The sequence below is a fragment of the Schistocerca piceifrons genome, chromosome 2, assembly GCF_021461385.2.
Source record: "Schistocerca piceifrons isolate TAMUIC-IGC-003096 chromosome 2, iqSchPice1.1, whole genome shotgun sequence".
Taxonomy (NCBI): domain Eukaryota; kingdom Metazoa; phylum Arthropoda; class Insecta; order Orthoptera; family Acrididae; genus Schistocerca; species Schistocerca piceifrons.
In genome coordinates this window covers 639,986,420-640,004,942 of record NC_060139.1, presented here as the reverse complement: position 1 = coordinate 640,004,942, position 18,523 = coordinate 639,986,420, and the positions used below count along the sequence as shown (strand labels likewise).

The 18,523-nt window shown below is 42.3% G+C and overlaps 1 protein-coding gene across 1 annotated transcript in view; it reads left to right on the top strand.

The window, feature by feature from the left end:
* Positions 1–7,721: 7,721 nt before the first annotated feature.
* LOC124776916 (phenoloxidase 1-like) overlaps positions 7,722–18,523 on the top strand; it is a 270,095-nt gene continuing 259,293 nt past the window's right edge. Inside the window, exon 1 of the mRNA XM_047252128.1 lies at positions 7,722–8,063. The gene's annotated coding sequence lies outside the window, so the exon portion shown is untranslated. The remainder of the gene's footprint in view (positions 8,064–18,523) is intronic.

The window sequence follows — 18,523 nt, the reverse complement described above, 5'->3', positions numbered from 1 at the left end:
TCAAGTCACAAGATGGAAGAAACTTATTCATGAGAGAGCACACTATTAAATGTAAATGTATATTGCAGAAAATACTTCCGTTACATGAAGAGAGAACCAGAATCTGCTACAAATGCGAAGATGGGGAAAAGTTAGATGGCGTAGCGTATAGAAGTATGTATAAACAGTTCCACGGAAAACGGCTACATATCGAGTATAAATTGTATAAAGTGCAATAACTACATCGCGAAAGGCATCAGGTTATGCGCAGTGTCGCAAAAATGGAAGTGTTACTGCATCGCTTCAGCGAGACCTTGTGCTTGCAAATCGTTACGTAAATAAGTTAGAGGAACTGATAAACCAACGGAAAGGTGACGATTTAAAAAACGAGTGTAATGAAAACATACCAGCAATTTTCGTTTCAAACAAAACTTCTGCTAGTAGTGGACGAAATCTTTCTGACGGTATGAAATCGTCAGTAAATAGAGAGCAACGAAAACCAGGTGATAAAGACACGACAGGACGAGATGTGAACTGAAAAAATAAGACAAGTGAAAGTGAATCTAGATCATATGTGTATTCTAACGAGAGAAAAGTTTCTTCATAGTGTACTATAAAGCCAACGGAACGAGGGAACTTGGACAACAACAAATATCAAGTCTTTTTATTAGGTGATAGTCATGCGAAGAGTGTGGCACAAATAATGATAGGGAGTCCCAATTTAGAGTAATGGTTCAAATGGCTCTGAGCACTATGGGACTCAACATCTGAGGCCATCAGTCCCCTAGAACGTAGAACTACTTAAACCTAACTAACCTAAGGACATCACGCACATCCATGCCCGAGGCACGATTCTAACCTGTGGCCGTAGCAGTCACATAGTTCCAGACTGAAGAGCCTAGAACCGCACGGCCACCACGACAGGACAATTTAGAGTAACAGGCATTGTCAAAACTGGCACTCCCCTTAATGAAATAGTAAATAATTGTGAAAACTTAGTTAAGACTGGAACATGCTGTGTGCTAATTGGTGGAGCAAATGACATATACAAAAATGTAAGCCAACTAGCGACAAGGGCACTTCAAACAACTCTAAAAAAGGCTGTCAGATCTAAATTTAAAGGTTCTCATTGTAAGTGTGCCACATAGACATGATCTAATCGAGGAACCATGTATAAACAAAGAAATAAAGTCAACAAATAATAAATTTAGGAAGATCTGCTGTGCTTTTAAGTGTGCAACTTTTGTGGATGCAAACAGTTCAAAGAGAAATCATTTCACAATGCATGGACAGCGCAGGAACTATTGCGGAAAAAAGATGATGGGTGAAAAGATACTAGAAGAAATAAACCGTATATCAATAGAAAAGTTCCCTAAAATCCCACTCCAAATGAGGGCAGAAGCAGAAGAAATGAAAACCTTAACAAGAGTAACATTTGCTGAAGCACTAAAAACGTCAACATCTGCTATACCGGTAGTTAATATTAAAATGTCATCAACTGCCACAGCTAGTATATACAATCAATCAGCATCATCCATTTCAAGTAGGAAAAACAACAGAAACAAGAAACCTGTGGTTCAACAGGATTTTTGGTATCCGGCCTTAATGAAAATTCCAAGTTAACAGTGTTATACGATAGGAGAAATACCGTCGGTGCTCACCCCCCTGTTCTAACGATTATGACTCTAAATGTGCAGTGTCTCAATAACAAATATTGTGAACTCAAAATAACAGTAAGTAATACCCAACCTGATGTCTTGTGTGTTACTGAACACTCGTGTAAGGACCATGAAATTAGTAGTATTCATATTAATCCATTTAAACTGGCAAATCATCTCTTAACAGTAAGATCACACCGATCACAAATGATTCTGAGCATTAAGGTCGTTTATCTTAGAATCTCCTAAAGGCATTTTACAGCCGTTGCACCGTTAACTGACATTTATTGTAACAATTCGTATCAAGAGTGACTTCTGTGATAAGTCTTCAATTTGCCAATGCCATGAAATGGCGTACTGTCATAACACGCAAGTTATAATACAGAAACAACTACCACTATGGTGTCTCCAAAGTAGCGATTGTAGGACGTCATTTGACCCAGCCCGAAACCAATTCTAGCTTCTGAATTCTACTAGTAACTCATGTCGTGAGTGACCACACCACAGTTGCAGAAGAAGAAAAGAAGAAAATGTGTGAATTTCTAAGGGACCAAACTGCTGAGGTCATCGCACTTAAACTAACTTATGCCAAGAACAACACACACACCCATGCCCGAGGGAGGACTCGAACCTCAGATGGAAGTGGCCGCGCAGTCAGTGACATGGCGCCTCTAACCGCGCGGCTACTCCGTGTGGCCCACATTTGCAGAGGTTTACAGTTTGCACAGAAATTAGCATTCATTTGTGCACAAACAGATCATTGTGTATTTGGACGGGTCTTAACATAATGAGTATCAATACTGAAACATCTATGTTTAAACTCTAAACAGCGATATTTTGTAAATATCACAATGGCCCATGCGGACAAATCTGCGTGACACATCCACATGCATCTACTGCAAACGTAAAGTTTCACAGTGCGAATGTACTCTTGGGATCACTTTTAAGAATACTTTGAAAAACTAAATCATCAGCTTCAGTGTGTAACCTAAAGAAGAGAACGAAAAACCCCATAAGTAATTCATAGCTAAATGACTTTAAATTTCCCAAAGAGCCAGTTCCTGCCGATTACAAAGGATCACAGTTCTGACACTTTACAGAAACTCTTTCCTATGTTCTGCAATCTGACTTGTTCAGCTGATGCTCAACTGGTTTTATCTGCTTCTGTTATCTTCGAAAAATTGTTCGTTGATGCGACGCATTTCAGATGACACATTGTTTCTGTATGAGCAGAAAAATCGCCGAGAACTTTATTCCAGTTATTGTAAGGCCTCGTTACCGCTGGATATATTTCGTAAATACTGACGATCCGATTCCACAGACCGAACGTGAGGAGAGGGGCTAGTGCAATTGTTTAATACAAACCATACAAAAATACACGGAAGTATGTTTTTAATACAAACCTACGTTTTTTTTAATGGAACCACGTTAGTTTTGTTAGCACCTCTGAACATATAAACAAATACGTAATCAGTGCCGTTTGTCGCATTGTAAAATGTTAATTACATTCGGAGATATGGTAACCTAAAGTTGACGCTTGAAACCTCCGACGTTCAGTTGCGTGTTGTAACAAACACGGGCCACGGTCGGCGAGCAGCATCTACAGGGACATGTTTACGATGACGACCATGTTTACGAGTGTGGCTGTAGTGCACTGTTGTGGTTTGGTTTAGCTGTCGCAGTGTCCGCATGTAGCGCTTGCTGCTGTTGTTATTCTGCATTCGTCTCCGCACGCAGACCAACTGTAGTACACCGTGTTACCAGACGTCTGTGATAGCGTAGTGTTGTAGGAACTGTGACCATGGTGTATTCATGACGAGTGTCGACGAAATGCAGCTGAAGCCTGCAGGGTGTATGCAGAACGGTACCCGGACAGAGAGCATCCAACGTGCCGCACATTGCAAAACATCTACCGCCAACTGCATGCAACAGGTATGGTCGTAGCACGCAAACGGGTCCGTAACAGGCCCGTCACAGGAGAAGCGGGTGCAGTTGGTGTGTTAGCTGCTGTTGCCATGAACCCACACATGAGTACACGGGACATTGCGAGAGTCGGTGGACTGAGTCAAAGTAGTGTCATGCGCATACTGCATCGTCACCGCTTTCACCCGTTTCATGTGTCGCTACATCAGCAATTACATGGTGATGACTTTAATCATCGAGTGCAATTCTGTCAATGGGCATTAACAGAGAATGCGTTGCAGTTCTACCTGTTTACCGATGAAGCGGGTTTCACAAACCAGGGGGCAGTGAATCTACGGAACATGCATTACTGGTCCGTCGACAATCCTCGCTGGCTCAGACAGGTAGAGCGACAGCGACCGTGGACTGTAAATGTATGGTGCGGAATCATTGGCGACCACCTCACTGGTCCTCACTTCATTGCAGGGGCCCAAACAGCTGCAACATACATCGCGTTTGTACAGAATGATCTGCCAACGTTGCTCGAAAATGTCCCACTGGAAACGCGTCGACGTATGTGGTATCAGCATGATGGTGCACCTGCACATTCCGCAATTAACACTAGGCTGACCCTTGAAGGATGTTCGACGGGCGTTTCATAGGACGTGGAGGACGCATAAATTGGCCAGCCCGTTCTCCTGATCTTACACCTCTGGACTTCTTTCTGTGGGGTACGTTAAAGGAGAATGTGTACTGTGATGTGCCTACAACCCCAGAGGATATGAAACAACGTATTGTGGCAGCCTGCGGCGACATTACACCAGATGTACTGCGGCGTGTACGACATTCATTACGCCAGAGATTGCAATTGTGTGCAGCAAATGATGGCCACCACATTGAACATCTATTGGTCTGACATGTCGGGACACACTCTATTCCACTCCGTAATTGAAAACGGAAACCACGTGTGTATGTGTACCTCAGCCCTCATGGTAATGTACATGTGCGTCAGTGAAAAAGACCAATAAAAAGGTGTTAGCATGTGGACGTAATGTGCTGTTCCAGTCTCTCCTGTGCCTAAGGTCCATCACCGTTCCCTTTGGATCCCTACGTAATTCGGTGCTCTCCGATACACACGATAGAACAGCGGATGAGTGGTACTCAAGCGTCAACTTTAGGTTACAATATCTCCGGATGTAATTAACATTTTACAATGCAACAAACGGCACTGATTACGTATTTGTTTATATGTTCAGATTTGCTAACAAAACTAACAGGGTTCCATTTTAAAAAACGTCGGTTTGTGTTAAAAAACATACTTCCGTGCATTTTTGTATGGTTTGTACTAACCAATTACACTAGCCCCTCTCCTCACGTTCGGTCTGTGGAATCGATTCGTCAGTATTTGATATGGTTTACGAAATATATCCAGCGGTAATGTTAGGTGACTCACCCTGTACAGCAGTTCATGACATCCATTCTTACAGATGTATTGTTTCTGATAGACACACGTCCAGATCATCAGCTCTCAAAAATCCGCCATCTCACTTCCCCACATCCACCGCTGCTGGCGGCTCACCTCCAACTGCACAACGCTACGCGCTCGTAACAGCCAACTGCCCAACGCTACAATGTCGAGTATTACAACAATGCCAACCAGCCACAGACTGCATACAGCACAGCCACTGATTTTCATACAGAGCGCTACGTGGCGGCGGCGTTACCAATATAAGAACCTAAACAGCCTACTTACACACTATTGTATACCTAATTAAAAATGGTATGAAGATTTCAGACGACAACTGTTTTCAGGAATGTAGGTATCTGCAGAGCTTTTTAGGAACTAGCGTGACTCAGAAGAATGGAAATCTGAACACTCTATGGAAGAAAGATGGATTTATTTTCGCAAGGAAACTGAAAATCCTGCACGCAAATGACAGCTGCTGCATTATGCGAGTATTTGTTTTCTATTCCCGCACACAAGGCCATTGTGGAAAGAGTATTTCCGCTGACGTCGGACCAGTGGAGTGATGAAAGAAATTGACTGCTGGCAGGGGCTGTGGTATCCATCTTGCTGTGCCAGTTTAACTACAAGCTAACTTGCATGCGGTTTCATAAATACGTAAAAGGAAAAAAAAGACTTGCTGAAAAAGGTGAAATCTTACGAAAAATATGGTGTACAAACTACTGCCATATCAAGTTCCATGTAATTGCGTTCTAAATAAAAAGTGATTATATTACATAATTTTTTTAGTTCATTCTACATCCCCATTACAGAATGTCCCGACGAAGTCCCAGTTAGATATGTCAACCCTAAACTGATCACATCCAGTCTTGCTTACCCGAGGTATTGCACAGAGGCACTGTTGTGCCTGAAACACGCCTCTTTTCCTCGACTTCTACGTTAGTGACCAAAGGCATGTAACATTAGTGCAGTCTCGTTTGGTAATTAAACATATGTTAAAAAACGTACAGTCAAGTCAAGAAAAGCATATATTGAGGAAAAAATCTCTCTTTTTCCCTAATTTTATTGGAAGTGTAGACAACAGACACGATCATGAGCGTTTAACAAGGGTTCCTTGTTGTTCCCATCATCTACTGTCGGTAGCTACTACGAACGCCAGCGTCGGTTTTTCGGGTTCCGAGGGATGAAGACTGTTCTCCAGCCTGGAGATAATTGGACCGTCTAATCTTAATCCGGCTAAAAGTGTTGTCGTTTCGGCCGACTATGCTGTTTCCCAAGGCAAGAGATTTCCACTGGAGGCCCTGTGTTTCATAACACGCATAGGGAAAGAAACTTCTGAAAGTCCTGACAGGCAGTAGCACCTTACAGCCATACCGGAACGTGGCGACATCAGCTAGCTGGAAGTTACAACAAGGCGGATTTTATTGAAAAAAGTATATTCCACTTGTTCCAGCGGGAACTTGTGGTTTTCTTGTGTGAGGCGTTCTCCTTTTTCAGTTCAGACTGTTAACCCGTTTCGTTTATGGAGGAAATGCTAGAAATCGCTTAAGGGCGATGTATTGACTGTTTGCGGTGTTCGTTTTCCATTCCAGTGGTCAGATCTTGTAAGGGATCCACAGTCCATTACTCAAAGATAAGCATATTTTACTCGCACAGGTCGAGGACAGGCCAAGAATCGATAGTCAAGAACCGAGTGCGCACAGCGAGTGATATTGTAGCACGTGAGATGCAGCAGAGCAGTGTGGAGTGATTATGTTGTAATTGCGTAGCGGGAGGAGTAATAGCATACCGGATGGGAATGTGTCCCCATCGTCGTAGGCTGACACCCAGAAACTCGAAATATGCTGGCTAGTGATAACGTGTTTTCATCAAAATGTGGTAAAAAATACGGAGTGCCGATATTATGCGTTTGCGCCTACCGCTCCGGTCAGTGGATAGCAGTGAGGATAACGTGTACAGATTGCTACAACTGCGTGTGACGACATCGCAATATACGAGGTTGGTAAATTTCCATTAAGGATTGTAACATTTTTCTTGCCCCTTCATGGTTAATAAGCTTGATTATTCTAAGGACTGTACAAAGAGTTTCAACAATGATCAGCGTAGAATTCATTTTTGACAGCTTTCTGACTGGTCTGTGTGTCAACTGTGAGAAAACCGAGTTTCGTGCTGTTATTAAACATTTTCGTTTGAAGGGTTGGACTGCTGCACAAATCAAAACAGAATTATGTGAAGTTCACGATGTCTCTTCACCGTCATTGAAGACCATTTGCGAATTTAAACGTGGTAGGACAAGCGCTGAATACGAAGCGCGCTCCGTCCGTCCAACTGATGTCACCACAAAGGAAGCCATTGAGAAAATCTGTGTCACCCAAGAGATTGCTGAGACTGTGGGCATCTCGGCTGAATGAGTGCATAATATCCAGTACAGAGAATTGGCGGGTGCGTGATTTCTCACGGTCATGCAAAAGAGCATCCGGCACAGTATTTCAACACAGTGTTTGGCGATGTTGTATCGCAATCGGTAGGGCATTATGCCCCGATTTGTGACTGTTGATGAAACGCGGATCCATCATTACACCCCAAAGTCAAAACGGTAGTCAGGACAATGGAAAAGACTGGTGAAAGTGCAGCTGGTAAGATAATGGCCACGCTTATTTTTTGGAATAATCCTCATACATTACTTAAAGAAAGGCACAACCAAACTGGGCCTTATTATGCTTCATTGTTCGATCGTCTGAAACTAGCGCTGGCTGAAAAAAGACCAAGGTTGGCACGCTCTTTCACCAGGATAATCTACCAACCTACACATCAGCGATAAAAATGGCGGAAGTGCAGGGCTTTGAACTGGTTCGTCACCCACCCTGTTTACCAGGCTTAGCCCAAGGCAACATCTTCCCGTTCCCAAACATGAAACCTTGGCTTGCTGGGAAGAAATTTTCATGAAATGAGGATGTGGTAGTTGCAGTCGACGAGTATTTTGCAGCGTTTGACAGCACCTATTTTTCCGATGAGATGAAGAAGCTGCCCGAGTGTGCAGCCCGCAAAGGAGAAGTAAGGTGAGTTGTTCACGAAACAAACCTTTTTTTCTTGCTTTTTTACCATTACCAGGCTTAACAAACCACCTTCATTTCACATGTACACAATGTGACCAAAAGTATCCGGACACCCCCAAAAACATACGTTTTTCGTATTAGGTACATTGTGCTACCCCCTACTGCCAGGTAATCCATATTTGGTGATTGGGTGTCACGAGCGTCATACGTCCGTACGCGAGATTTCCACACTCCTAAACATCCCTAGATCCACTGTTTGCAATGTTAAAGTGAAGTGGAAACATGATGGGACACTTACAGCACAAAAGCGCACAGGCCGACTCCGTCTGTTGACTGACAGAGGCCGCCGACAGTTGAAGAGAGTCGTAATGTGTGATAGGCAGACATCTATCCAGACCATCACACAGGAATTCCAAACTGCATCAGGATACACTGCAAGTACTATGACAGGCGGGAGGTGAGAAAACTTGCATTTCATGGTCGAGCGGCTGCTCATAAGCCACACATCACGCCGCTAAATGCCAAACGACGCCTTGCTTGGTGTAAGGAACGTAAACATTGGACGATTGAACAGTAGGAAAGCGTTGTATGGAATGACGAATCATGGTACACAATGTGGCTGTCCGATGGCAGGGTGCGGGTATGGCGAATGCCCGGTGAACGTCTTCTGACAGCGTGTGTAGTGGCAACAGAAATTTTGAGGCGGTGGTGTTATGGGTGGTCGTGTTTTACATGGAGGGGGCTTGCACCCCTTGTCGTTTTGCGTGGCATAATCACAGCACAGGCCTACATTCATGTTTTAACCAACTTCTTGCTTCCCACTGTTGAAGAGCAATTCGGGGATGGCGATTGCTCTTTCAACACGATCGAGCACCTGTTCATAATGCACGGCCTGTGGTGGAGTGGTTGCACGACAATAACGTCTGTGTAATGGACTGGCCTGCACAGAGTCCTGACCTGAACCCTATAGACCACCTTTGAGGTGTTTTGGAACGCCAACTGCGTGCCAGGCCTCACCGTCCGACATCGATATCTCTCCTCAGTGCAGCACTCCGTGAAGAATGGGCTGCCATTCTCCAAGAAACCTTCCAGCAGCTGACTGAACATATGCCTGCAAGAGTGGAAGCTGTCTTCAAGGCTAAGAGTGGGCCAACACCATACTGATTCCAGCATTACCGATGGAGGGCGCCACGAACTTGTAAGTCATTTTCAGCCAGGTGTCCGGATACTTTTGAACACGTAGTGTATCAGCTTAGCCATGAACAGAAGTAAATGATAATGGTAGTGACTGTCCCCAATTGTGTTTAACGTGAATGTATAACTTTAGTTAGTGCACACTTTCGCGACTTTCATTAATGCAAAATCCTCTGTTCATTGAATAAAGCACTACTAAGTAGTCAAGAGTCCGCAGGTCGTGGTCCCGCGGTAGCGTTCTTGCTTCCCGAGCACGGGGCCCCGGGTTCGATTCCAGGCCGGGTCAGGAATTTTTCCTGCCTCGAGATGACTGGGTTTCATTGTGTCGTCTTTATCATCATCATTCATCCCCATCACGGTCGGAGGAAGGCAATGGCAAACCACCTCCACTAGGACCTTGCCTAGTAAAGCGGTGCGGGTTTCCCGCATCGTTCCCCTACGCTCGGTAAAGAAGCATGGGACTTCATTTCCATTTCCAAGTAGTGAAAATCCGACTGAAACAACTTCCGCAGCGCTCAAAACCAATTAGCATTTATTCACTAGTGCACGGTAATTTAAATAAAAAGTTTCGGCTGATACATTATTCGGTCGCTAACAATACCAAAACTCAGTAGGGGGTGTTTCTGTCTGAGAGGCTGTTGAAAGCAGCTGGGTTGCTACAGGGCACTGTTTAATGGCACAGGAGCACTGACAATTAGGTGACTACGCGCTGCCATGCGAGCTTCGTGGACTGCGCGATGCCATGCAAGCTCCGTGGACTAAAAGTAAGTAACGTTTCGACCAGTGTGTTAGAACGTAGGCTATCTTATTTCCTAATGTTATCCATTTGCAGGGCCGGACGTTCTAATTCTGAAGATAATAGTCATAATAATTTAACATACTAGCACTAATGTTATACAAGTAATCCTCACTAACACCGAGCGAGGTGGCACAGTGGTTAGACAATGGACTCGCATTCGGGAGGACGACGGTTCAATCCCGCGTCCGGCCATCCCGATTTAGGTTTTCCGTGATTTCCCTAAATCACTCCAGGCAAATGCCGGGATGGTTCCTCTGAAAGGGCACGGCCGACTTCCTTCCCCATCCTTCCCTAATCCGATGAGACCGATGACCACGCTGTCTGGTCTCCTTCCCCAAAACAACCAACCAACCTCACTAACACGTTTTGGGAGTCAAGCTTCCATCATCTGGCTGTCTGCGTTAACCCTGCACTATAACTTCAAAAGCACACAAATCATAAAATAAAAACATATAAGCGTATTCGGATGTAAAGTCTTCGTCTTAATTTTATAGTACGAGAGCCCACAACCAAAACCATGTCTCACCGTTTTACGGTCAAAACTGCACAAAAGTGTTAGAGCAGGTTATCCTGAAAACGACTAGGAAGGTAGTAACAAACAAAATCAGCTCCACGAGAGTACATTTCTGCTGTGTTAAAAAAGAGATCACGTTATCAGAATAAGTGTGATGTTAAAAATGGAGATAGATTCCGTCACTTCATTGCGAAAATGTTGGTTTCCAGGCATTTTCGATGCCACCCAAACTCCTAAAAACGAAAAGAACGTTCCAGAGCTCTTTACCCTGCTATGTTGGGAACTGCTTTTATTTACTAAGCTCTTCTCCCACTATTCACATCTCACGAACGCAACAAGTCAGATTCGGATATCGCAGAAAATTGAAAAATACAAAATTTAAAGAAGCTCTCTCTGGTCGAATTTTTAATTAATAATTGCTCAAAACAAGACATGGTGCATGTTTCGCGAACAATACAATACGTATTAAACACGACATGTGCTATGAATATTGGGTGAATATGGTACTGTTACTCGAATAATTAATGAAAATCTGATTTGCCGAAAACGGGAGGAGGCGGATACTAATACTGTTTGCCATGTTTGTCAACGTTGTTAACAAATTTAGCACTGACATTGTAATTATAATGGCTGGGAATATGGAAGATTTGGATGAATGCTCTCGTTGGTTTACACCGATATTTCACGTCTGTGTGAAACAATCGGATTGCTCTAGGAAATTCTTTCCCTGCTCTTCATGCTATAATCGGCCACGATTACAATTCCGCATTCTATGGAAAGGGAAAAAAGGCCATTAATAGTGCTGAAAAATTCTACATGATACCAAAAGACTTTCACAGATCTGGCAGATATACTTTTGATAGAGGGAATCTATTGAGCGTCTTAGAAGAATTCACGTGCGGGTAAAACAACGAAAAAAATAATAATGAACATTTTCTTCAGGCAATTGACATCAGCGCAAATATGTTTCACAAATCCACAACGCAAAGCTGTTTGGTTCTGTTATTATAATACAGGTTTCGGTTACAAACTCGAACAAAAACACGTTACACATTACGAAAATGGGAACATAGGAATGCAGCTATTGAGACATTCAATGCCAAAAATACACCACTCAGATTTTTGACACAGCAATCAGGTTCATGTTGAAAAATAACATTACAAAGTATCAGAAACCGACAAGAAGAGTTGCTACATATCGGTGATGTATAAACGGGTCAGCTGCATAGTAGTGTGGAACACTGCGCTAGTGTCAAACACTACTATGCAGTTGATCTGTTTATACATCACCTATATGTATGCAGCTCTTCTTGTCGGTTTCTAATATCCTGTAATGTTACTTTTCAACTTGAATTTGACGTTACGATTTGTCGTGATTCTATAGTAGCCAATTACCAGAAGTGAGGGACGTTATTTTAGACGAAAAAACAACGTCCACAAAAGGTATAGGTGACATGAATTTCACTGTAAGATTTTTATAAATAAATGAGTGATTCTCACTAACTGTGTTTTCCAGAACAAGAAATAACGATATTTGTAGTAACATGGAGATTGATTTCGATGATGATGATATTGATGAGTCCGACAGTGATCAAATGTTGGAACATTTTTTTCTCTTTAAATAAATTGCATTTGTCGAACTTTATCCCACTTTCTTTTCGTGCAATTTATTTACAAAAATCTTTCAGTACGATGGTTTCGAGTTAGCTCTTTATTAGTCGTATTAGAATTTGAGGTTTGCAGCTTATTCATTGGCTTGCAACATAGGCCTTCATACGTCTCTTTTCAATGACTTTTGACTACCATATTGAAACATTATCTAATGTGTGAGGTGCTGCACTAAATTTGCCTGATGTAATTTTTTTCTGCATCTGGGCAACTTATTTTATCATATTCAACAGTATTATTTTGTAACATTTTCATAACGATCTCAAAATGGAAGATGCTCATTGTTTTCCTCTTAAAAATGACTTTTGCACAGTAATTGACCCAAATCTACTAGTAAAACGGATTTTCAGACGGGTGCTTTTTTTTAAAATTTTTTTTCGGGTGGTTCCCCAGGTTTGCGCTACGCTACAGAAGTCTGAAAAACTTATTTCTGGTATCTTAAATCCATCATTCAACTACATTCCTAAAATCAAGATGTATCGCTATGATACAGTTCGGGAAAATTTCTTGACGTTTTTGAAAATTTCTTCAGTTTAGACATGAGGCCAGAAAAATTTCTGAAATTAATATTTTTTGGTTTAGGGTAATCGAATATATCGATTTTACTCGTATACGGGTTTGGCCGTATAAGTAAATAATTTTGGTCATAGGCTCTTGTGCTATTATGGAACGGCTGATGTCTCAGTTTAGTTCTGTTTGAACCGTGTGCGTGTTTACAGCACTAGCCAGTACACGGAAAGCCAGCTGTTGGTATTTGAAGCTGATGTGACTGGTGTCACCGCAAAGTAAAGGAACGCTTTGGTGAGCGGACAGTAATATGGATAAGCGGAACAAAGAATCTGGTGTTGCTATTTTTAAAAGTAAGTCGAGGGCTTTATGTCCAGATAATTTAATTAGTCTATAGTTTATGACTGTATGTTTTGCCGCGCGGGATTAGCCGGGCGGTCTCAGTCGCTGCAATCATGGACCGTGCGGCTGCTCCCGGCGGAGGTTCGAGTCCTCCCTCGGGCAGGGTGTGTGTGTTTGTCCGTAGGATAATTTAGGTTAAGTGGTGTGTAAGCTTGACCTTAGCAGTTAAGTCCCATATGATTTCACACACATTTTTTTCTGTATGTTTTATAAGTACATGTTTATGTAGGATTAATGCAGGAAGCCACATGGTGGGAGCTTGACTCCCGAAGCACATTCTGAGGATTGCATTCCTAACGTTACTAAATTAATTATAACGACGTCTTACTTAATTTTGCACATTATTGCTACACATTTCTCTTCACTGAAAGCTGTTCTTTTCGAATGCCTGAAGAATCAGTTCGTTGTAATTCTAGCACATTATACGGATTACAAATTGGCGGAAGAGCTTAAATTACATGTTCTTTTCCACTGATGTCTTCTGTATGCTACTGCGAACTTGCGCCGCAACGTTGTCGACATACATTGTTTGCTTCGCAACGGTTATCTCGTCTAAAAATTGTTGACGTATGTTAGCACCAAACTACGTAAGATTCCAAGCAAAACAACTGCACAACCAAGTTCTCTAAAAGTCTGGCAGTTATCTGTTTGATAGTACACTGTCTGACAAAAGAAGTGAAGCACTTAAAAGACATAGTCGGATGCCAATGCGATTACGTTGGGATGTCAAATGGCTCAAATGGCTCTGAGCACTATCGGACTTAACATCTGTGGTCATCAGTCCCCTAGAACTTAGAACTACTTAAACCTAACTAACCTAAGGACATCACACACATCCATGACCGAGGCAGGATTCGAACCTGCGACCGTAGCAGTCGCGCGGTTCCGGACTTAAGCTCCTAGAACCGGTCGGCCACCGCGGCCGGTTCGTTAGTATTCCATTCGTCCAGATTTTCCTAGGACAGTCTCTTTTTTTCCATAGTGTACCGTCGTCCAGAAATTTTTGGGAGGGGCACTCAAATGTCCCGCTTTTTTGTGATTCCGCTTGGCTAAAATATTTTACGCTATTGCACGTCTGATTTGCAATGTACTGTGCATTGCGCAAGTATAAACGCAAGGAAATGCCACTTGTACAACTTGCTCTACAATCTTCGTTTACCTTCTGTTCAAGTTTTACACTGTTGATAGTACCGATTCACGTTCACTAGGGAATCGTTTTGGCACAAATGGTCATTTTTATCTACCTCATTTACATAAATAACACGACAGAGCATAAATCATGAAGTACCAATATCAAATGCCTATTAGGCCTACTTCAAGAAAAAAATTTATGTTAGGAAATAGTTTCGTATTTCATTCATATACTCCAGTTTCTGAAACATGAGATAAAAAAGTAATAAATGCTCCCATTTCTTCTCCTTTCTCCTTCTAACAAACAATCTTGTCATCCCTAATTCTGTAACTATTCCTGCCATTGTCAAAACTTATTATCCGTTTAACTGCACTAACTCTGCCAGAATCTGCGGTTTAGTTATCCCGCACTTATTCTCCGGTTAGGCGTTATTATGTGTACTTACAACGCGTTTTCTGCGCTATTCTGAGAATAGAATTAAGCGACTGCTAACCGGGGACTGTACAACTGGCCCTTAGTAGTGTAGCGATCTTTAAAAAATTTTCTGTCAAAATTTCATTTTTCTGGATACACCGAGAAGATAATATGTGATCTTTCCTACTTGTTATTCCTGTTAGTCGTTTATTTCCACTCTGGTTGTCTGAATGTGTGGATTTAGCTACTACTTATAACAACGCTTATCATTTGCACACCCAATCAACCTCATAAAAAAAACAGCGATTGTCATTCACCCGTTCGGATTTATTCGGCTCAGCTCGTTTAGCCTCGTCCCCTTTCGTCTGCGGAAAGGTTTTTATTTCTATATGCGACGGGGACTCCCGTGGCACAGACATCACGTATAATATGCACGCATTCAAAAATCATGTTATAATTCGTTCAAAAGTCAACTTAAAATGTGTTCAAATATGTTCAAAAACCAACAGGGTTGTGTTCAAAATCTTATGAACAATCGATAGACCAACGTGCACTGAATGCTAGGCGCTTTGTAAAACAAGGTTTTTTTTTCCTTCAAGAATATGAATTTGGTGCCCCCTGAAATTGCTACCCGGGACAGGTAGCCCAGTCTGCCCCTCTTAGATCCGGACTTGACATGAGGTATGCTGCAGTGAACGGCGTAGTCGAACTTACAACAAAAATAGTTGTAGAAATATACAAGAACTACAGACGTAAAGGTTCACAACAAATTCTGTCATAATTCATTTAAAGTAAAGAAGCGAACTAACAGAAATGATCTGATCGTTTTTGTGTGCACACTATCCTCTATGGGCATTTGTATGAACTCGTTGAAAGTAGTCGCAGCAGAGATGGCTATTTGGGTAACGGGGTCTTTGGCTGTAGTGTACAGTCCATGCGAGTGATTATGTCAATGGTTTATTCTCACCACTGGACGCCGAATCGTGGCAGTCAGTTCCTCCACTACAATCGTCTATCAAAACTAAAACACGGCGCTCGACTTCGGAGCCATCGGAGGGCGACTGCCTTCTAAGCGCTCTGTCCTCTACCCTGGTGTCTGTGGTGGGCCTCGCAGAAGCGAAACTGTCGATGCCGGCAATCCATTGCTATGGTAATCGAAGATAGCCATCTCTGCTACGACTACTTTCAACGAGTTCGTGCAAATGGCCATACAGGACAGTCTACATATTAAAACGATCTAATCATGCCTGTTATTTCGTTTCTTTACTTTAAATTAATTATGATGGGATTTATTGTGAACCTTTATGTATGTAATTCTTGCATGAATTTCTATGTGTATTTTTCTTCTAAATTCGACTACACCATTCAATGTAGGATGCAGCACACGTCACGTAAGAAGTATATGACTGGTTGTCAATGATGTAATGCTGTGTGGAATGGGCAGTGCGTACAGTGCGTATTCTCGAGTTGTACTGCCTTATTCAGCAGTTGACGTTGTGCCTTTATTGATATTGTTCCATTTACCGTCACCTGCCACCAGCATAGGCGTAACGTTGTACTTTCTTGTTATTGTAGCTTTTATTTTAGATTTTTTTAGCCATATTACCGTCTCTTTGTACTAGATCCTTCTGAATATGTACTACTCTTGTACTACAGTTCTTAAGGCCTGAAGATGATCTAAATTATAGACTGAAACCGGTTGCCAACATAAATAAACTTCTCTTGTCATCCAAACTGTTCTATTGAATTTTAATATTTTATGCAGATCGCTTTTTACGCTCCATTGATCGAACGCTTTCTACAATTTTTATTTATAAATCATAATGTTGATTAATTTTTCCTTCTTGAGTACTTACTTTGTAGTACTGGTTATAAACACCGACTGCAGGTACTTAATTCGGTTATAATTATGCTGTAATTTTAATATTGTATTTTGCCTCCAATAGAAGTATGAAAACGTAACTAGAATCAGTCTTACTTTATAAATATCCCACTCGACAAAAAATATTCAGGGTTTTGCTGTAGTATTTTGAATTTTTATAGCAGACAAAATATAGAACATTTAAATCTCAAAACTACCAGGGACGTAACATAAATTTATTACTTCGCTTCCTATGATCTTTCAAAATAGGATTAAGTCAGATAAAAGTATAGCTACAGTGACCTAAAAAGGCATAGTGACTACCTATACTTATTTTATGAATGAATGGTTAATGGCGAGGCCTGAAAAAGAGCTAGTTCGTTCCAGTGAGTGTGCACTTGTCATATCTGCAAAGAACGGCCTTTTCCATCTTTAAATTGCCAACACAGTACGGGGGTAAAGGGGGCAGTGCTTTCTACATAGGCTGGCGAAGTGCGCCACTCCGGTTGATGCCAAACGCCCACACCTAATCCTCGACCAAGAAAAGCAGACGGCTCGTTTAATGGCCGCTAACAATATCAAGTAAAGTGGACTCAGCCACTCTTGACTGTCAACGCTTCGCAAGCCAACGAATCACGATGCACCATTCGAAAAACTCAAATAACGCCGTGTAGCTAGGCTCATAATCCGCCAGAATCTGTCTTTTGTACCGAAATTAAACGAAAGTGGAGACAAGGAGTAACTTGATCAGCCGGCGAAGACGCGAGCTAGGAGTCACTTGGTGGAGAACCGAGCTAGGAAGTACAGGGTGACACAGAATAACGGGAATGTCTGAAATGGGTAGTGGCAGCCATGGGCAGGTGGCAGCACTGCAGGTTCGTGACAGTTAGCGAGTAAACAGTCCGCCATTTCAGTAATCATGGATCAGTGGAACGGACAGCAGCGTATGTTAAGCATAAAATTGGTTTTTAAAAACAATGATAGTTTGGTAGCGGTGCAGAGGAAGTTTCGCCGTTTTATAGTTTAGGACGTCATGATCCCGTTCCGTCGAAACATGCGACAAAATGTTGGATTAATAACTTTGAAGAGACTGGATCTGCGCTCAAGAACAAAGCAACAGGACGACCAAAAAGTGTGTATTCTCCAGCGAACATTGATGTTGGGCGCGAGTCTCTCTTACGGAGCCCACGGCGTTCAATTCGCAAGCAAGCAGCTGTGGTTGGAATGTCCCAGGACAGTGTTCACAGAATTCTTCATTTTGATTTAAAATTTCATCCATACAAACTACAGATGGTGCAACAATTGAAGGACAACGATTACCGCAGGCAGGTGTGGCCGAGCGGTTCTAGGCGCTTCAGTCTGGAAACGCACGACTGCTACGGTCGCAGATTTGAATGGATGTGTGTGATGTCCTTAGGTTAGTTAGGTTTAAGTAGTTCTAAGTTATAAGGGACTGATGACCTCAGATGTTAACTCACATAGTGCTCAGAGCCATTTGATCCATTTTTTTAACTACAATTACCGGTTACGATTAGGATTCTGCCAACAAATGATAACAAAAATTAACAACGACTATGAATTCTAAACAAGTTGTGGATGTCAAATGGTTCAAATGGCTCTGAGCACTATGGGACTCAACTGCTGTGGTCATCAGTCCCCTAGAACTTAGAACTACTTAAACCTAACTAACCTTAGGACATTACACACACCCATGCCCAAGGCAGGATTCGAACCTGCGACCGTAGCAGCAGCGCGGCTCCGGACTGGAGCGCCAAGAACCACACGGCCACCGCGGCCGGCTGTGGATGTCAGATGAGGCACATTTTCGTCTCACAGGTTATGTGAATAAACAAAATTACCCTTACTGGGCAAATACAAATCCTAATGACGTTCATGAGCGCCCTTTACACCCAGTAAAGTGACAGTATGGTGTGGTGTTTCATCACTTAGGATTATCAGACCATATTTTTTC